This window comes from Atractosteus spatula, chromosome 19 (assembly GCF_055471065.1).
Source record: "Atractosteus spatula isolate fAtrSpa1 chromosome 19, fAtrSpa1.hap1, whole genome shotgun sequence".
Lineage (NCBI taxonomy): Eukaryota > Metazoa > Chordata > Actinopteri > Semionotiformes > Lepisosteidae > Atractosteus > Atractosteus spatula.
Window position 1 is genome coordinate 12,918,925 of NC_142724.1, and position 14,161 is coordinate 12,933,085.

Below are 14,161 nucleotides of genomic sequence, written 5' to 3' on the forward strand. Positions count from 1 at the left end.
CTGTAAGCACAGCGTGCATCTGTATACTTATACTGCTGTTCTCATTTAGATGGAACATGCTACGCGTTTACTCTCCCTTGCGTATATGAAATATATGCTAGTGCTTGCACTTTGTATGCAGTCTAGCTGTGTAACCAAGTCTCCGAAGTCACAACGAGCAGGGCATTGAACCACATGAGCTGGCGAGAGCGGAGGAAACTCGGATGCGTTAGGTTGTATTCTACACCCATGCCTCTATATAACACTATAGTGCAGAGCAGACCTGTAATTGAGGACTCTAAGTCTCTAAAAGGCGAGCTCGTCCCAAAATAAGATATCTACAGTATCTTGTGTTAAATCCAATAGGAACTTTCTGTGCCTTGAAGATCAGAATTCTAATGATGAAACGAATCCAGTGACATTTCTCTGGGAAAAGCAAACACACCCTCCCACTCTATCCTCCCTGAAAGCGCTATTGCCGCTATTGTTGCAGTAAGCCTGAATAAATTTCTCGTCGATTTAAGCTATGCAACTGTTCTCCACTATGACCACTACTATAGCAGAACGCCTGTAACTCTAGATGTCATTTTTTCCCCTTAAATGACTTCCCTTATTTATTATTAAATGACTTTCCTTAATTTCCTTCTCTATCGTCTACAGAGTCTAAGCGCAGACTCAAACTGTCGTCTCTAAGGTACACTTGAAAAGTGTCGCTTCATTTCTATAGTTTGAATTCCCATGCCTGGTTTTTCTTTTCCTACGGGAAGTCATCACGTGGGGGATTCCTGGAGAACGCCTCGCCTGGTTTAATTGTGAAGTGGTCTTTGGCGCCATCTGCTGGCTTTAAAGGGAGCTACAGCTCTCGAGTGTTTCCGTCTCGCCACAATGTTCAATACCGGTACCGCCAGTACTCATGCGCTGGCTGGAATCAGCTTAGCAACTTGGCGAAAGGTGAGCTCTGGTGAAGCATTCCGGTCTCCAGCAAGTGTGAGCCCAAGCTCGGAAGTCTCTCACTGGCCCCTTGCAATGAACAGAGAACAACAAACGCTGAGGCGGTGGGAAACAGTAGATGCGCTTCGCTCTCTTCTGCTACAACGAGCGAAATGTCGCATCCCGGATGACGCAAATCACGTAAAGACTATAACTACTGAAGGTTAGAGATCAAGGAAGAGAACATTTGTTCCTCTCGATCACTAATTCAGTCTCTAAAATCTCTAACTGAGCTGATTGAGCCGAGTCCAATAGATTCCTGTACACTACACTGTACACTGTACATATTATATAGTATATTCAGAGAGTTAATGACCTGACTTCATGAGGGTGTGGGGACCCTTTTTCTCCCACATCAGGTTCATCTGATCTCCCAGAACCAACAGTGCACCCACAGAGCAGACAAGACAGTTATCCCACAAAATACAGTCTATCGATCAACAATAATAATTCATTACAGTCTATCAATCTACTCTTCTGCTGTGGGGACTATGAAGTATAAGTCATTGGAGCTATGAAAGCAAGCCAGCTTTATTTTATCCTAACATAACGTTGGGTGAAGGCTAAATTAACAGATCCTGGCAACACCTTCCACAGTGTGGTTACGTAGTAATATCGCAGTGCTGGATATCTGTGTGCTGGTATATTCACACATACCACTTCATCATCTCGCAGAAGTACAGTATCCCCATAACACAACAATGTCTATATCTTCCCACCCAACGTCTTGGCACGTGCTTACAGAACAGTACAACAGTACTCTCTCGACTTCGCACCACCTGAGTGCCCACTCTGTCCCCCACAACAGTGGAAATACTAACGCTCATGTGCAGCATTTAGAATAGTTCGCAAGATAGTGCTGTCTAAGCCGACATTCAGTACGTTGTCTGAGTTCAAGTTCAAGTTTATTGTCATTATACTCATATACAGGTATGTGGTATAACGAAATGCTATTTAACTAGCTCTCAGACGATGAGTAGTACAAAAAAAATAACAATACAATTGTATAATAAAAAAGACAGAGACAACAGGCAGTCTGCAAAACAACATCAGATGTGCAAAAACATGCATCAACAGAATGAAATAAAAGGATAGAAGATTATGGGGAGTGACATGTAAGGTAGAGGTAGATTTCAATGTGTGTTTGAGTTTTTGGTAAGAAAGAAGGCACTGTGAGGTTCAGATCATAGGTGAGAGGTGAGGTGAGAGAGGCTGGGAGTTTAATAGTTTGATAGTGCAGGGGTAAAAACTGTCTCTGAGTCTGGTAGTCCGGGCCCAAATGCTCCAGTACCATTTTCCAGATGGTAGAGGGTCATACAGTCTGTAGCTGGGGTGTGTGGGGTCTTTGATGATGCTTAGAGCTTTCCTCAAGCACCGTCTGTCATAAATGTCCTATATACAGTAGATGGGAGGGCAACCCCAGTGATGGACTGGGCAGTTTTCACCACCCGCTGTAGGGCTTTGCGGTCAGCAATACTGCAGTTGCCATACCACACTGTGATGCAACCTGTCAGTGTGCTTTCGGTAGTGCATCTGTAAAAGTTAGTTAGGATCTGGGGACATATCCTAGCCTTCTTCAACCGTCTTAGGAAGTACAGGTGCTGTTGCGCTTTCTTGATCAGACAGGTGGCGTTGAGAGACCATGTGAGGTCCTCAGTGATATGGACGCCAAGGAATTTGAAGTTACTGACCCTTTCCACTTCAGTCCTGTTGATGTGGATAGGGGCATGTCCGTTTTGCAGTTTCCTGAAATCAACGATCAGCTCCTTGGTTTTGCCGATGTTGAGGGTGAGGTTGTTGTCTTCACACCACATTGTAAGGAGATTGACCTCCCTGTAGGCTAGTATGTTTATTAAAAAATATGGTCATAAACCAATTTAAGTAATTCTGACTCTACTTTCTAACTGAGCACTCTCAGAAAACAGACCTTACGAACGGGTCTTTTCATTAAAATTTACCTACGAATTCTGTTCAGTCAGTACAAAAGGATTATCTTTGTTTTGTTTAGCCTTGGACAGTCGTCCATAGTGCAGATCATCATCATTTTGAATTAAAATCCAAACTTGATGTACTTTATTTGTTTTCCTATTTGACTGCCAAAGGTGAGAAACATGGTATCATATATGTTTGAACGTTCTCAGTTTAGACTAAGGTTCTCTGAATCATTTTGAAATATTAAAAATATTCTAGGAGGACCCAAACTATTCATAGGGTACTTCAGCTACAGGATGACTTATAACCACACTATTTCCATACAAGAATTATTCATTATTTAGAATTGCCGCCTAACAACTCTGATTTACAACAAAGCTTTGTGGAGTCCCAGAGGGGTGAGGCAGCAACACACCTCATTCCAGAATAATGTTCTTCCCAGTGCTCTGATGACCTATTTCTTGGGCCTGCCAATTTTTAAAATGCTATTACGGCCCCCACCCTGAGTTGTGTCACAATAAGTATTCGTACTGCTATGTCTAATTGAAAAAAAATGTCACTCTCTAGTTTCATAAATACCAGCTTGGGTGCAGCTACTTTTCTTACTTTGCAGGTGATAGACACTTTATTGTCCACTGCTGTGGAAATTGGTCTTTGGGTTCTCCCACAGAAGTACAAAACACACACACACACACACATAAGAGTCACAAAATCACAAGAAATCACAACAACTGTGATTTGTATCTGATACAAAAATAGGTGAATAAATAAATCAGTAGAGGAGGGAATTTACAGACCTTCATTGAGTAGTTTTATCGCAGAGGGGACAAAGGACTTCTTATAAATGTTTTTTATTGGACCTTGGTACCCTATACCGTCTTCCTGATGGGAGTATTATAAATTGAGAATGGAGTGGGTGTGTGGAGTCATTGTGAAACAGAAAGTAACTACTGTAAATGTTTCCAAAAGGAAACATCCATCCATTTTTATCCACTTTTTCCAATTCAGGGTTGCAAGAGGCTATCCCTGCAAGCAAGGGACACAAGACGGGATACACCTCGGAATGGGACGCTAGTCCATCACAGGGCAGACTGACACAAACAAAGGCACATGCATACTCACACCAGGGCCAGTTTTCCCAGAAGCCATTTACCCTACCACTATGTTTTTGGACTGTGGTAGGATGCCCACAGAAACACATGGAGAACATGTGAACTCCACCCAGACAGCATCCCAGGTCCCCAGCACTGCGAGGCAGCAATGCTAACCACCGTGCCTGAAGGAGACACTGATTGGGAAATTGATGAAAGGCCAGCTATCAAAACAAAAATGTGCATTTAAAGAATTTAAATAATTACCACATTGTAGAAATCCCCTCAACTGTTTTTATCTGCCTTGGTTGGTAGTAATTCAGGGTGCAGTTCTTCTGCATGTCTCCCCATCCGTCTGTGGGGTGATGATTTTCTAAGAATTCTTCTGAAACAAAAGGCGTAAAACTAATTTATTCACATTGTATATGGAACAAGGCCAGGGAATACTAGTTCTACAGCAGGAAATATTCCTTTCTTAAACATTCTGAACTGGTGAACCATCTACTTAACTGGTTTTTCTAGCCCAAAACCACAATCTAAATTCAGGCAGGAAAAGCATTCCACCAGAATGGCACATCAGCAGTATTTTGGGCAGGTCCACACAAGCCTTGGTATCATCACTTGACGTATGTCATGTTGACGAGTTTTTAAACTTAGAGACTTGTATATCCAGCATTGCAGGATATAATATGTATATACATTTTTATCAGTTTTGTTTTCTGCACTGCACTGTTGTCTTAGAATTCTAATTGGGCATTTGTCACCCTCATCTATAGAAGATATATATAAAGTGGTTTAACCTTCTTTTTGTATCGGTATTGATCTGGACTGAATTGGAATGAGGCTGTGTGACTCTACACTCTAACCCTGTAACAATCAGCTCCAACTCATAGCCATGAGGCAGACAGAAGCTTTATAAGTATTCATTATAGTCTGTTAGGGGTCATCTGTTTCATCTTTGCAAGAAATGCAGTAATCAGAAGAGGAAAAGGAGTGCTTTCAAAGTTATGTTTTAAATTATTCCTTGGATTTATATATAGGAGGTAACTACCAATGAAGAGTTGAGAATGTGCAGCAGGGAGTTTGATCCTTCAGATGAAACTTGAAAGCCAAGATCCTCAGTACTTGGTCACTAAAGATCCTGGAGAGCAATTTTATACCAGAAGGAGTTTCAACTCTAGTGTCCTAAAACTAGACTTAAAACTAAAGCAGTGAAGCGATTTATCACATCTCTGCCTGATCTGCTCTGTTACCAGTGGGGTAACTGAAATTTAATGGCTGCAGCACATCACCCAGCTGGGTTCTCCCTGGTTGCTGTGCTGTGCTTCAACCAACAGTTTAAAGAGATCAAGCTACAAGGTGGTAACAATACTGTACTATACATTACATACAGAGTATTGTATTACATTACAATACTATACATTTCATTCATTTGCTCCTGTCTGAGGATTGAATGACACTGTCATTAACTGCACCTGTCCATTCATCCATTTTCTAACCACTTCTTCCAATTCAGGGTCACAGGGAGCCCGAGCCTGTCCTGGAAAGCAACAGGTGCAAGACAGGATACACCCTGGATGGGATACCATTCCAAAACAGGGCAGACACACACTCACTCCAGGACCAATTTTCTCAGAAGCCAATTAACCAACCAGCATGTTTTTGGACTGAACACAGGGTGAACATACAAACTCCAAACAGACAGCATCCCAGGTCCAGAATTGAACCCAGGTTCTGCTTGTGGTATCACAAAGCCTAGTACTACAGGTACTGTACAGAATACAGGGTGCAGGTTTAATTAAAACCAGTTGAAGAAGTCTGGTGAAACAAAGGTTAATTGAACTAATAACTAGAACTATATATATTCTCACTCTGGAGGGGTGAATTTAAATCTGACAAGCAACATCCTCGTTCGCAACTCTGAGCAAAACGAACAATTTGGTGACAAAAACGTCATAAAGCACCACAGCGACCACCGCAGGCAGAGGATTAGTAGGACAGTGCCGCTTCTCTGCGAGGACGTGAAGAGACAGAAACGAAACTGAAGGAAAGACTTACGCAGTAAACCGATACTGGATACTGAAAAAAGGAGGTGCCTAGATCTCCTGATTCGCTTGACTACTATAAATATTGGCACGTCCTTCCTTGTTGTTGTAAAGACGATAACAGGCAAAAAAATTTGAATACACAAAATTGAAACGGAGAAAAGTATGACCTTGATATTATAGGAATAAAACATGGTATAATCTCCCACTTTCTATTATTTTTTTTCACGCGATGTGAAACGGTACGTGTGTGGATAAAATAATCAAAACTTTGCTACATTATTGATCCCGGTGCCGAGATGAAATGGCTGCACTGATGTAAGTACGGATTTCGGTCAATTTTTTAGTGAGGGTCTGTTTCACGTCTGCGTTGCTATTTTGTAAACCAATGTTGTTCAAAAGACATCGGTGAGTCTAAAGCACGTTACAGGTGAACGAGAGGAACAGAAATAGTCCGTTGTGTGAATAGCCAATGCCTTTGAGGAGTGAGCGCTGTAAATAATTAGACGCACTGTAATAGTTTTCATTACGGCAAGATACTGTAGATTATCATGTGGGCTACCTCTCAGCTACAATAAACGCTTTAAATAAACGAAAAAAACCTACTCTTCAGTTTGGTACCAGTGTGTCTAATGTACGGTACGGTGAACGCTTTTAACTGTACAAGAACGTGCTGAAGGCGGGTAATAAAGAAATGTAAGTGTTTTAAACTTTTGGAGACCAAGCTGTCCTGATGACTGCAGTGATAGACAGCAACTCTTAATGACCGGACCCCTGTTTTTACCATCCAGGTGAAAGGGCCAGAGCATCTATTTTTGCATTGACCTTACAGAAAGTGAAGTTCAAGGTGCTGCTTCAGCACAAGAAAGCCTTTTCAAATTTTTCGGTTCTTAAAGTACTGCAGCACTTTTTCCACTAATATAAAATCCAGTGACTACTTTAACTCCTTGCGTTTCGTGGCTGATCAAATAATCAATTCAGATTTTGAGAAATCACCACTGTTGTGTTATGTACAGTACTGTAATATTATAATAATACTTTATATAATAATAATAATTGCTTACACTTATATAGCGCTTTTTCTGGACACTCCACTCAAAGCGCTTTAGTCTCCATTCCCAGCTTTACAGGTAATGGGGACTCCCCTCCACCACCACCAATGTGCAGTATCCACCTGGATGATGCGACGGCAGCCATAGTGCACCAGTACGCTCCCCAAACACCAGCTCTCAGTGGGGAGGAGAATGGAGTGATGAAGCCAATTCATAGATGGAGATTGTTAGGTGGTCATGACATTTAAAGGCCAGGGGGCAATTTGGCCAGGACGCCGGGGTTACACCCCTACTCTTTTCGAGAAACACCCTGGGATTTTTAATAACCACAGAGAGTCAGGAGCTTGGTTTTACATCTCATCCAAAGGACGGCGCCTGTTTACAGTATAGTGTCCCCGTCACTATACTGGGGCATTAGGACCCACATGGACCACAGGGTGAACACCCCCTGCTGGCCCCACTAACACCTCTTCCAGCAGCAACCTTAGTTTTTCCCAGGAGGTTTCCCATCCAGGTACTGACCAGGCTCACCCCTGCTGAGCTTCAGTGGGCTGCCAGTTGTGAGTTGCAGGGTGATATGGCTGCTGGCTGTAGTTCTGCTGTAGTATGTAGTTCAAGTAGGTAGCTGCCTCAGCATGCGTAGGCTGCAAAGGAACAAGTAAAGGTTTATTCCATGCTGAAAAGAGAAGAGAAGCACAATGTTTAGGCTGTGGAGCCTTCTTCCATACAGCTGTACACAGAAGAGGTAGAATATAAGAACAAAAATAATAAGCACAAATGTGGGTCATTATACTGGTAGAACGTAAGGGTGTGTGAATAATTGAACTTAAAGAGGTTAAAATTATGAATAAGAAAGATCAAGTCCTGATACCAGCTTCCTTTGAAAGCAAAATATAAAAATAAATACTGCAAAAGAATAACCACACACACCGTATTGTCAGGAAAAATAAACAGAATATTTTCAGCTGTGCGTTTCCTCTCTTCTCTGGCACAGTGTAGCTGCAAGACAAACATTTACATAGTCGCAGGCATGCAATAATATTGACAAACATTGGAGTTTCAGGGATATTTTGTCTGCAGAAAGCAATAGAAACATTTTACTGGATGGACAAGTATTGTATAGGGAAAAGAGGGAACTTATTCCTTAAAAGTTCTTTTCAGGACTCAATTATTCCTTTAAATGAATGCTTAATAAGTGGGATCCTTTGTAATATGCATCATTAAGTCAACATATACAGTAAGTCAACAGTCCCTTACATAAATCCTGGTGTTGGTCTCTTCAGTGCTTAAATGACCTGTATGTTGTGTAGTCTGGTCTGTAAAGGAGATGCTAGTCTATGGTTCTGAATCTCCTCCAGTTTCTCTCTCTTCTATTTATCTTACCTTCTCTACTCTCAGAAGGCTGGCTTAACAATCTCATTAAAATGATGCAGTCAGTCTTTAATATTAGTGAAATTGCTTGGCCAGCTGGACGTTTGACTGTTGCCCATGACAAGAAAAGGTACAGCTGAATGAAGTCTCAAAAAACGCTCTTACCTTAAAGAATAGGGTACGGTAAGAGGTGAAATTTAAGCGTTCTGATACTCCCAATACATAATGCAACAAACATTTCTAGTACATTTTCTTGACTAAGTCCACTTGAAACACAGAGATATTGGTCATGTCTGTGTTTTTGGAGATTGCCTGGGTCTGTGTTGATACTGTGCTTTGCCCAGCTTTGTGGAAGACAAAACAGATTTTAGGACAGTAACATTGGATCAATATCCAATGAGGAAAAAAGTGAGGATTAAGAGGGAACCTCGGAAATATCCCATTCTTAAGCTCAGGAGCACAAGGAGCAACTTTGGGAATTAATTGGCATTGCAGCTTGACAAATGGAACTGTTGTAAAACTAGTTTTTTTTTTTAATTGCTCAGTGACATTGTTGGTAGCTGAGGTATACAGTATATAGAATATAACAAACTCTCAGAGGGAGGGAAAAAACTGCAATATAGTGCAGGGTATGCCACAAATTTCCTTTTCTAATGAAGGGGGTAAAACTCTCTTATAATGCATTATTAACATTAATACCAGAGTTAGAAGCCAGAATATTGCAACACTAAATGAAACAACACTGATCAGGAAATATTCTCCCATAAGATAGTAGGGTAATTAAGAGGGGTCAGGAACCATAAAGACATCATTTATGCAAATGGCACCCTTACAGGGGATGATTTTCACATAATGTATAATAGGAATATAGCAAGGATTTGTTCCTGAACTTAAACATGTACCGTACTGGCAACTGGCAATAATACAGTTTGTTTGAATTACAGTACATTCAGTAAGGTGCATTTATCCATTGAAACCATCACCTAAGTTACTGTATTACAGAAATGTTTGAAACAACATAAATAGGAAATTGTTTTGATAAGAATTGTCCCTTACCCCTTGAACAGCACAGAGACCTTAATAAACGTATTTTAGCACTATGTATATGTTATCATTGACACATCCATATTTCTTATGTTTCATAATTAAGGAACTTGTCATTTAAAACAATGATGCAGATATTAACTGCATGCTCACCTTTTCAATTTCTCTTTATCATAGCCAGTTTTATATCAATACCACTTCTAAGATGCTTTTCCTTGCTTTAAGCAAGAGCACTGCCACTATCACTAGCACTTCTCTTTCCACTCGTGATTTTAAGAACTGCAAGGGTATTTCGAGACGGACACGTAGACAACGCGGATAAAGAACACAAACGCACCCCAGGAAGTAAGAGGACCCAGAAGCGTCTCTTGGGAGGCTGGGCATCATTGTGACATGGCTAAGATGGTGGCGTGCGATGCAAAACTCAAACTTACTTGCCTACACTCTGGGTTGGAACTCTGTTAAGGACATTAGTTGGGGGGATTGTCAGCATTGCTATGCGGGGTGTACCTCCATTTAGGAATTACGTCAGTGCAAAGTAACATTGAATGAGTGGATGTTAATGGGAACACCCTGTAGTCCTACTAATATGCCATTAGCATATTTATATTGAGAGCCTGGAACATGTGTTATGCTCAGAATTCAGCCCAGTTTTAATGAACCCGCTGTAAATTCAACATAGTTTAGCTCTTGAATGATTTAGCAGGTCACTGATATGCACCACTGGTCCTGGGGGGGTCAGCCATGTCTTCTGCGATCATTCCACCTTCGAGTCTTAATGAATTTGAATCAATTGGTCACTTAATTGATCTGTACTGCCAATGTTTCCATTTCTTTCATCAGGGATCACAATTGAGCTTTAAAACACGAAGCACTGAAAACGGGCATGCCCATCACTGTAGAAGTGATAACGATGTCTACTCTCACCCAAGGAACTCCCATCATTGCTTAAGCCAGCTGGTGAATAACTCATGTTTGGTGCCAGGGGCACAGTTGTTTGTATCTTTTCTGTGTGTCTTTGCAGAGATGCAGGCATAAGTATTGGTTTCATACATTTTAAATGCGTTTATTCACTGTTAAACATCTCACATAACTCCTTGCAATGTACAAAAGTGTTTGATAAACACTGAAGTATCCTTGACAAAAAATACAGCATCACATCCTGTTTTTGCATACTTATACAGTATCATGTCCTGTTTTTGCATGCTTGAGCTGCTTTCAAGAAAGGCCCCTTTGTGAGTTTCCCCAATATTAAATGCTCTTAGGCAGCTCAATGAAATCATTTTCATCTTTTCTTTCTTTTTTTTTTTATGAAGGCCTGTGTTTAGGCTAGTGTGGCAAAGTTCTGTTATTTTGCCCCTCCTGCAAAATACAGAAAAAACACAGACCTGTTAGACAAATAAGACAAAAAGTGGCTTATGGGAGAATTAACCGGTAGTCAGTACTGAAAGTCAAAATAAAGACCAGTTGTTTGTATCTCTTCTGAAATTGTATTCAGCAAAACACTCCCATTAAATCTGAGGGATGCAGTATGTACAGGTGTAACTCCTCCGATAATGAACATGTGGCCTAGCTGTAAAATACATTTTGGAATGAATTAACAAAATAATAAGCATGGCTAACCATGATGCTACAATCTGTGTAATGCATTTTAATTGTCTGCCCTTTTCAAGACTCAGTTATCTTCAGTACAGTATGTCTAACAATGGTGAACAACCATTGGTTTCAAAGCAAGCGGATTATTCCAGACCTAGAACCCCAAGTGTGTTTTGCACAAGCAAAGAGCACGCCCATCATACCTCCTTGACTCCAAAACGTCATACAACTTCATGGGGATTATTATGTTAACAAGAACAAACAGGCGTAAGACTGTACTGAAGTGAAAACACTCATGTAAATATTCGGCTAATTGGCATATTTAGAAAAGAAACACCCCTCTCAATTTGTGAGATTATATGCATTTAGATGTCCTAATTTAAAAATCAAATGATTTAGTGCTTTGAAAATTGGCAACTGAAGTGAACTGGTAGTTCAAGTGTGAGGAGGCCCCGTATTTGAAATTTCATTGTGCCAAGTCTTGAAAGAGCCATGTTTGGGCCTAAATAGCTTAGCTAGAAAGCCCACAAACCTTTGTGTAAATATGCATTTCCTATTTATCTTAATTTCCTTTCAGCAAATGTTTAGGATTTCATGCGCTATGATGAATTCGCTCAATCTCCTGCGTCCTAGACCGAAGAACCTATCTGTATATGCCAATGTACTGTGGAGTATCTTATCTTCTCTCTCAGGAGGAAAGCAAGGATCTGGTTGCTTGGAAACTGCTTTTGCGGTTTTGAACTCAAGTTAATCCCTTTTGTTTCTCTCTTTATAAAGCAAAAACCAATGGATACTTCGTAGGAAGTGAAACCAGACTTGTATTCCCTCCAGCGCACAAAACAAAACACCTGGAGCAAAGAATAAACAAGCCTCCGTAATATCATGTTATGTCTGATTTGAGTGATAGTGCTTCAGGCTTCCAAAGCCCAGCCTCTGTAAAGCAATCCACTGTAGTAATTCAAATACAAGAGCTACTGTATGTCCAGCTTGTCTGGGTTGGATGTTTCCTGCATGTTTTGCACTTAGTGGGCATTGATCTGTCCTACCAACCTGCAAGGTGTGGTGAGGAAACTCCCACTGATATGGCAGGAGAAGTCAGGGTAGAGTCCACAGTATCCATCTCCATCGCCACAGTGCCTTCATGATAATTTCATGGCTGGTGCTCATTCTGTCAACTGTGGGCTGTAGGGCGGTCTCATGGTGCAGACTGTGCCTTGACTTGCCACGCTCCCAAAAGGGGAGGTCAACAAGGGCGTCGTACAGGCAGCATTCTGGTGCAAACAGTTTTGGTATCAGAAAGAGCAGCTTGCTTATTAATGGCTGTCACTCAGTGCACCAGGTCCTCGGGCCTAAATGACAGCTCGGGACTTAGGAATGTTAAACGATCGTATGTTTACGCCATAATTATGATTGTGCTGTATTTCCGTCATGCTTGCACAATGCATTTAGACAATTTCCCCTTTTCATTCAGTCTGTTTAAATTACACTCTAGGAATCAGTTGGTCACAGCTGCTGGCCAGAAATCACCCACACCAACGTCACAGAACACGCTGTACAGGTATAACATGCTGTATGTAGCCTGAACCGAGATTGGGTGTCTTCGTTTCTCAGCCATCCTCACTTATGTCCTAAATCATCCCAACATGCACAAACAGATTCTCTACGTTCACTGTGGAAATACAGCCAGTGAAAATGTTGAAGTGAAGTGGTTTGGCCAACTCTGCCAAAATAAACATGAATAGTAAAGGAGAAAAGCACAAAAGGACCAACTGCTTTTACTTTGGTCAATGTTCTTACGAGATGCCTTCCTCATTCACAAATCCTAGAAGCATAAGCTACAGTATATTCCTTACTGGTTTAAGAAAATAAAACAGATGCCTGGCTTTGGCGTAAAAGCTTGAAGTTTTCATTTTGGTAACACTAGCACTAGTAGCTTGTGCTTTGAATCCTGCACTGTCCTTTTATTATGAACCATATTTTCATTTAAATTCCTGGGCGTGTGTCACCTGAGTAAGAATAAGTGCTGCTCTTCACCACACTCCTTAAATGTCAACAGGCAAGATCATGTGCTGTGATCTTATTTCTTTTAATTTGCATTTACAGACCAAGTGTGTTTGCATGGCTGAGTATGGGTGTGACAGGAAAAAAGTCAGAGAGAGAAAACTCAATGTAGACAGGTAGTTAGCTAAGTTACACCCAATTTAATTTGGGTGTTAAATGTCAAGAAGTTGTCATTTTTAAATTAAATATTAGCTAAATCTCACACATTGGTGGTGGTGGTGTTGGAGGGGATCCCCATTACTGTAAAGCGCTTTGAGTGGAGTGTCCAGAAAAGCGCTATATAAGTGTAAGCAATTATTATTATTACAACTGATAACACTGATCTATAACAAGTCTAAAGGTTTTCCCTACCCAAGCTGTAGAGTATCTCCTTGCTTTCTAGGTTTTGTTCAAACCAAGATCTGTTAGAGTCGAATTTTTCTCGGCTCACAGCTACAACGCCCACCACAGCAAAAGGGGCGTGACATCGTGGGAGTGGGCAGAGCCGCGGCGAGCACCGCTAAAAACAAAAGTCAACGGCTCCAGTTGAGGGACGGAAGTACCGGTATGAGATTAACAAGAATCGGAAATAACAAAAAGGTGCAAAAAAAAAAGAAAAGTACGCGACATCCAGCCTATGCTTACCCTATTTAACGGGCTCCAGCCTGGGAAAAAGAAACCGCTTAGCACTAGTACAATCCCCTCCGGAACTGCCGATAAAAAAACTCCTCCCCTTCCGGCTCTGTCCAGTGTGCCTTTATAGAGCCCTCACAGCTGTGGCTCGTCCGCAGGCAGCCAGAACAGCTGTGGCTACAAAGGCAGGGCGTCGCCCTTCATCCACACTGATCACGCCCCCGCGTAACGCCACAGGGGGCAATGAGAAAGTATAGAGCAGACTCCCCCCAAATAAAACTGGGCAAGTGCGTCTGTGCAAGACACTGTCAGTGCTTCTTGTGGAGCCACTATTTGTCTTCTTACAGCTCTCTTGATACTTTTTTTTACTACATTTTGTTGTTCAGCC

The 14,161-nt window shown here is 41.4% G+C and overlaps 1 protein-coding gene across 4 annotated transcripts in view; it reads left to right on the forward strand.

The window, feature by feature from the left end:
• Window positions 1–6,158: 6,158 nt before the first annotated feature.
• LOC148818110 (3'-5' exoribonuclease HELZ2-like) overlaps window positions 6,159–14,161 on the forward strand; it is a 38,402-nt gene continuing 30,399 nt past the window's right edge. For 2 of the 4 annotated variants that reach the window (XR_016094482.1, XM_088937361.1), the window contains exon 1: window positions 6,159–6,355. The gene's annotated coding sequence lies outside the window, so the exon portion shown is untranslated. Of the gene's footprint in view, window positions 6,356–13,543; window positions 13,741–14,161 lie in introns of all 4 variants that reach the window. The other 2 variants (XM_088937362.1, XM_088937364.1) reach the window with 2 other exon arrangements.